This window comes from Amblyraja radiata, chromosome 2, assembly GCF_010909765.2.
Source record: "Amblyraja radiata isolate CabotCenter1 chromosome 2, sAmbRad1.1.pri, whole genome shotgun sequence".
Taxonomy (NCBI): Eukaryota; Metazoa; Chordata; class Chondrichthyes; order Rajiformes; family Rajidae; genus Amblyraja; species Amblyraja radiata.
Genome location: NC_045957.1, coordinates 146,756,302 through 146,762,731, shown reverse-complemented (window position 1 = coordinate 146,762,731; position 6,430 = coordinate 146,756,302).

Below are 6,430 nucleotides of genomic sequence, written 5' to 3'. Positions count from 1 at the left end.
CACCATACAAAGGACCTCTTTAAACCAAAGGAACGTTTCAAGGGCAGTCTATTGTCACCTGGCCCAATTAAGGTGCAGTGTAATTCTGGAGTAGTTCTAATGTAACCCCACTTTTTAAAAAGGGAGGGAGAGAAAAAACGGGGAATTACAGACCAGTTAGTCTAACATCGGTAATGGGGAAAATGCTAGAGTCAGTTATTAAAGATGGGATAGCAGCACATTTGGAAAGTGGTGAAATCATTGGACAAAGTCAGCATGGATTTATGAAAGGTAAATCATGTCTGACGAATCTTATAGAATTTTTCGAGGATGTAACTAGTAGAGTGGATAAGGGAGAACCAGTGGATGTGTTATATCTGGACTTTCAGAAGGCTTTCGACAAGGTCCCACATAAGAGATTTGTATGGAAACTTAAAGCACACGGTATTGGGGGTTCAGTATTGATGTGGATAGAGAACTGGCTGGCAGACAGGAAGCAAAGAGTAGGAGTAAACGGGTCCTTTTCAGAATGACAGGCAGTGACTAGTGGGGTACCGCAAGGCTCAGTGCTGGGACCCCAGCTATTTACAATATATATTAATGATCTGGATGAGGGAATTGAATGCAACATCTCCAAGTTTGTGGAAGACACGAAGCGGGGGGGGCAGTGTTAGCTGTGAGGAGGATGCTAGGAGACTGCAAGGTGACTTGGATAGGCTGGGTGAGTGGGCAAATGCATGGCAGATGCAGTATAATGTGGAAAAATGTGAGGTTATCCACTTTGGTGGCAAAAACAGGAGAGTAGACTATTATCTGAATGGTGGCCAATTAGGAAAAGGGAAGATGCAACGAGACCTGGGTGTCATGGTACACCAGTCATTGAAAGTAGGCATGCAGGTGCAGCAGGCAGTGAAGAAAGTGAATGGTATGTTAGCATTCATAGCAAAAGGATTTGAGTATAAGAGCAGGGAGGTTCTACTGCAGTTGTACAGGGTCTTGGTGAGACCACACCTGCAGTATTGCGTACAGTTTTGGTCTCCTAATCTGAGGAAATACATTCTTGCCATAGAGGGAGTACAGAGAAGGTTCACCAGACTGATTCCTGGGATGGCAGGACTTTCATATGAAGAAAGACTGGATAGACTCGGTTTGTACTCGGTAGAATTTAGAAGATTGAGGGGGGATCTTATAGAAACTTACAAAATTCATAAGCGGTTGGACAGGCTAGATGCAGGAAGATTATTCCCGATGTTGGAGAAGTCCTGAACAAGGGGTCACAGTTTAAGGATAAGGGGGAAGTCTTTTAGGACCGAGATGAGAAAATCAATTTTTACACAGAGAGTGGTGAATCTGTGGAATTCTCTGCCACAGAAGGTAGTTCAGGCCAGTTCATTGGCTATATTTAAGAGGGAGTTAGATGTGGCCCTTGTGGCTAAAGGGATCAGGGGGTATGGAGAGAAGGCAGGTACAGGATACTGAGTTGGATGATCAGCCATGATCATATTGAATGGCGGTGCAGGCCCGAAGGGCCGAATGGCTTACTCCTGCACCTATTTTCTCTGTTTCTATGTTTCTATGTAATTTGAGTTTAACATTGGTTTAAAGATGACAAGTTCAGTTAAATTACTAGTTTTACACATTTCTAGAGCTAGTTTTGTTGCATGTTCACTTAAGGTGAAGGGGAAAATATTTAATAGGAATCGAGAGGTATTTTTTTCACATAAAGGGTGATGAGTGTATGGAACAAGCTGCCAGATGAGGTAATTGGGTCAGGGACTATCCCAACATTTAAGAAACAGTTAGACAGGTACATGGATAGGACAGGTTTGGAGGGATATGGAGGCAAGGGGGACTAGTGTAGCTGGGACATGTTAGCTGGTGTGGGCAAGTCACCCCATGACTATGTTATTGCTGCATTATTGCAGTCCGTGTAGATTACAGTTTCCAGAAAGTAAGGATAATACAGAGTTGAGCCATGAATTTGAGACTATTTGTCCTTGGCTGTCTTATTAAGAATAGATCATTGAGTTAAATTAATGCATTAAATTCAGCATGGGCATGTCTCAACTCAATTAATTCATCTGCTGAACCAAAAATCCTTTCCCCCAGGGGCATAGTAACAGTAAATAGCAGGGAAGTGTAACAGTTCAAGCAGCAGCATTATTATGGGCGAAGCTTGCATAAACTTTTATCGGGCACAGTACTATTTTATTTAAGACAGAACTTAATCAAACGTAAATTCCATCTGAAATATCAGCTAGTTGCACTTCCATATATAACTCCCCTTGTTTTTTAGCTTGTTGTTAACAGTTTCACTACTGTTTGGTGTGGCATAGTGGTAGAGCTACTGCCTTACAGCACCAGAGACCCGGGTCCAATCCTGACTACGGGTGCTTGTCTATATGGAGTTGTACGTGACCTGCATGGGTTTTCTCCGAGATCTTTGGTTTCCTCCCACACTCCAAAGACATACAGGTTTGTAGCTTGGTACAATTGTAAAATTGCCCCTATTGTGTGTTGGGCAGCGTTAATGTGTGGGGATCGCTGCTCAGCCCGGACTCGGCCTGTTTCCACAATGTATCTCTCATTAAACCAAACTAAATCGGTTGTTCACTCTCTCACCACAGTATTTTTCAATCATTTTCTAAAAAAAGTCAGCCTTAAGAACACTGAATCAAAGCCAATGGGTAATGATAAGATACCGTGAGCCATACGCTTACATTTCCTGGACAATCGCAGATCAATTGATGGCTATAAATTACACCAACTTTGGAAGTGGACAATCAGGGTGGAGTTCTGAGTATGGGACAAATACTGTAATGGGTTACAGGGAATTATGATCGCATAAGGACATATTAAGTCAAATGTATTCCTCTGTGTCATTAGGAAGGTATTGCCCATGGAATGTGGAGGAATGTAAATATAGAACATGTTAGTAGGCTAAGAATCACATTTTGGCCAGACTGGGACACATTGCTCAATTGGAAGGATTTTTTTAACAATCCAGTCATTCAATCTTTACTTCAGGCTTTACTTCCAGATTAGAGATAGAGATAGAGATAGAGATAGAGATAGAGATAGAGATAGAGATGAGATAGAGATCGAGCTAGAGATAGAGATAGAGATAGAGATAGAGATAGAGATAGAGATAGGATACGAGATAGAGATAGAGTAGAGATAATATATAGAGAGCGAGATAGAGATAGAGATAGAGATGACGATAGGAGATAGAGATAGAGATCGAATAGCGCGAGAGACGAGAGCGAGAGAGAGAGAGAGACGAGCAGAGCTGAGAGACGAGCGCGGAGAGAGAGTACGCGCGGTCGAGGAGAGTCGCGGTGTCGCGAGAGCGAGCGCGCGAGAGAGCGCTCGCGACTAGCGCGCTCCGCGAGAGAGAGAGGAGAGAGAGTAGCGAGATGCGCGACGCGGAAGATGCGAGAGGAGAGAGCGAGAGAAGAGAAAAAAAAAAAAAAGGATATGGCAGAAGAGAGGGAGAAGGATACTGCAGGGGTCAGGAAGAGACAAATACGGAGCCACGTTGGAGGAGGGGACCTATAAGATGTCATAATTGTAACAGAGAAGGACACTTGAGACGGGAATGTCCTGAGCTTGTAGCTGAGTTCCGCACGTACAGAATGATGGAAAATGAATAGGGGGGTCAGGGGTTCCCGTCCCTGGGGTTAAGGGGCTACAGAAGGGAACCTCTGGTAAATTTAAAGCTAGGACCCCAGGGAGAGGATATGGTGTTTATGGTAGATTCAGGAGCAGAGCGATCAAGTGTAATCAAAGTTCCTGCAGGTATGGAGGCAGGACAAGGGAGAATAAAAATTACCGGGGTTGGGGGAACTGTGATGGTAGCTCCCGAGATAGGAGGAGTAAATGTAAGGTATGAACACCGGGAGGCAGTAGAGGACATGATCTTAGTCCCTCAGGCTGGTGTACATTTAATGGGCAGGGATTTACAAATACAATTGGGAATGGGTACAGCACCGATAGAAGGAAGAATAGTGGTTCAGCTGTATGCTCTAAGAGAGGTGGATGAGCAAAGAATTAATGATCAAGTATGGGCCAAGGAAGGAAACAGAGGAGGTTTGCAAATACCCCCTCTTCAAATAGCATTAAAAGATGGTGCAGACATAGTACGAGTAAGACAGTACCCCATTTCGACCGAGGGACGAAAAGGCTTACAACCAATCATTGAGAATTTATTAGAGGACGGGTTATTGGAACCATGTATGTCCCCCTACAATACTCCGATCCTACCAGTCAGAAAAACCGACGGGACGTTTAGACTCGTACAGGACTTGAGGGAACTGAACAAGGTGGTCCAAGCCCGACACCTGGTAGTGCCTAACCCTTACACCATCATGGGACGGATACCCCCAAGCCACAAATTGTTTAATGTGGTAGATTTAAAGGATGCCTTCTGGAGCTGTCCGCTGGCAACAGAGAGTAGAGACTTATTCGCCTTTGAGTGGGAGAACCTGAAAAACCGGGCGAAAGCAACAATTCCGGTGGGCGGTGCTCCCTCAAGGTTTTACAGAATCACCAAATTTATTCGGCCAAATTTTAGAGCAGGTATTGGAGGATTTCCCAGGTCACGGGGAAACGCAATTATTACAGTATGTGGATGACCTCCTTTTGTCAGGAGAGAGAGAAGATGAAGTAAGGGACGCCACAATAAGCCTGTTAAACTTCTTGGGAAGGAAGGGGTTAAGAGTGTCCCGTAACAAGCTTCAATTTGTGAAACAAGAGGTAAAATATCTGGGACATCTGATAAGTGGAGGAAAGAGACGAATAAACCCCGAAAGGATAGCTGGGATCACGGGAGTACCACTACCAAAGAATAAGAAAGAGATCTGAAAATTCCTGGGATTGATAGGATACTGTCGACTGTGGATAGATGATTACTCCAGACAAGTGAAATTCCTGTATGATAAATTGGGAGAAGAAAAAGACAAAGTTCAGTGGACCCCAGAACAGGAGTTGGAATTTGGGAAATTAAAGAACAGTTTGATTACTGCTCCCGTGTTGGCTCTGCCCTCAGTAGAACAACCTTTCCACCTGTTTGTAAATTCAGACAAGGGGGTGGCACTAGGGGTACTCACCCAGAAAAGAGGGGGAAATCGACAGCCAGTGGCCTTCCTCTCGAAAATATTAGATCCAGTCTCCAGGGGATGGGGGGGATGCATACAAGCGGTAGCAGCTACCGCAATATTGGTGGAAGAGAGTAGGAAATTAACCTTTGGAGGCACTCTGGTTGTTTCTACACCACACACAGTAAGAACCATACTCACTCAGAAATCCAACAGATGGTTAACAGACTAGACTTTTAAAGTATGAGGCCATCCTGATGGAAAAAGACGATTTGATGATAATTACGGATAAGAACCTTAACCCGTCCCAATTCCTGTATCCAGCAGAGAAACAGGGTGACAAGGAAGAGGGCCCAGTACACTGCTGTAGTGAAATAATAGATTTACAGACAAAAAGTAGAGAAGACTTAGAAGAGCAACCTCTGGCTGAGGGCAGCCGGTGGTTTATAGATGGATCCTCCAGGTGCATAGGTGGAAAAAGACATAGTGGGTACGGTATAGTGAACGAGGAAACGATGGAGGAAATTGAAAGCGGCAGGCTGCCTGGTAGTTGGTCAGCTCAATCTTGTGAATTATATGCATTAATGAGAGCTTTAGAATTATTGGAGTGGAAGGAAGGAACAGTATATACCAATTCAAAATACGCTTTTGGAGTAGTACACACCTTTGGGAAGATCTGGAAAGAGCGAGGAATGATAACAACTCGAGGTAAAGAACTAGCGCATGAGCAATTGGTAGGACAGACACTAGAAGCCTTGCAAAAACCAGAACGAATAGCCATAGCACATGTGGCAGGGCATCAGAAGGGTAACACCCTGGAGGCCAGAGGAAATAGGGCAGTGGATGAGGTTGCAAAAAGAGCAGCCACAGAACAGATGGTAGAAATGAAGTCACTAATACCTTTAAGGGAACCAGAGGAAAAGATACCTATCTTTAGTGAGAAAGAACAGGAAAACATGAAAGAAATGGGGGCTCAGCGTACTTTAAAAGGGAAATGGTGGACACCAAATGGAAAGCAGCTATTGAACAAAGAAATAATGAGGGAGTTATTAGGGAGATTACATGGACAAAGCCATTGGGGAACACAAGCCCTCTGTGACATCCTCCTCAGAACCTACGCTTGCTGTGGGATGTTTACCATGGCCAAACAAGTCATAAGGGGCTGTGTAATATGTCAGCGAATTAATAAGAGAATCATGGGAGCAGTCCCAGGAGGAGGACAACCATTAGCAGTTAGGCCCTTCCAAAGAATACAGATATATTTTACCGAGCTGCCCCGGGTACGAACATGGAAGTACCTGTTAGTGGTAGTGGACTATTTCACCAGATGGGTAGAGGCATTCCCCACGGCAACT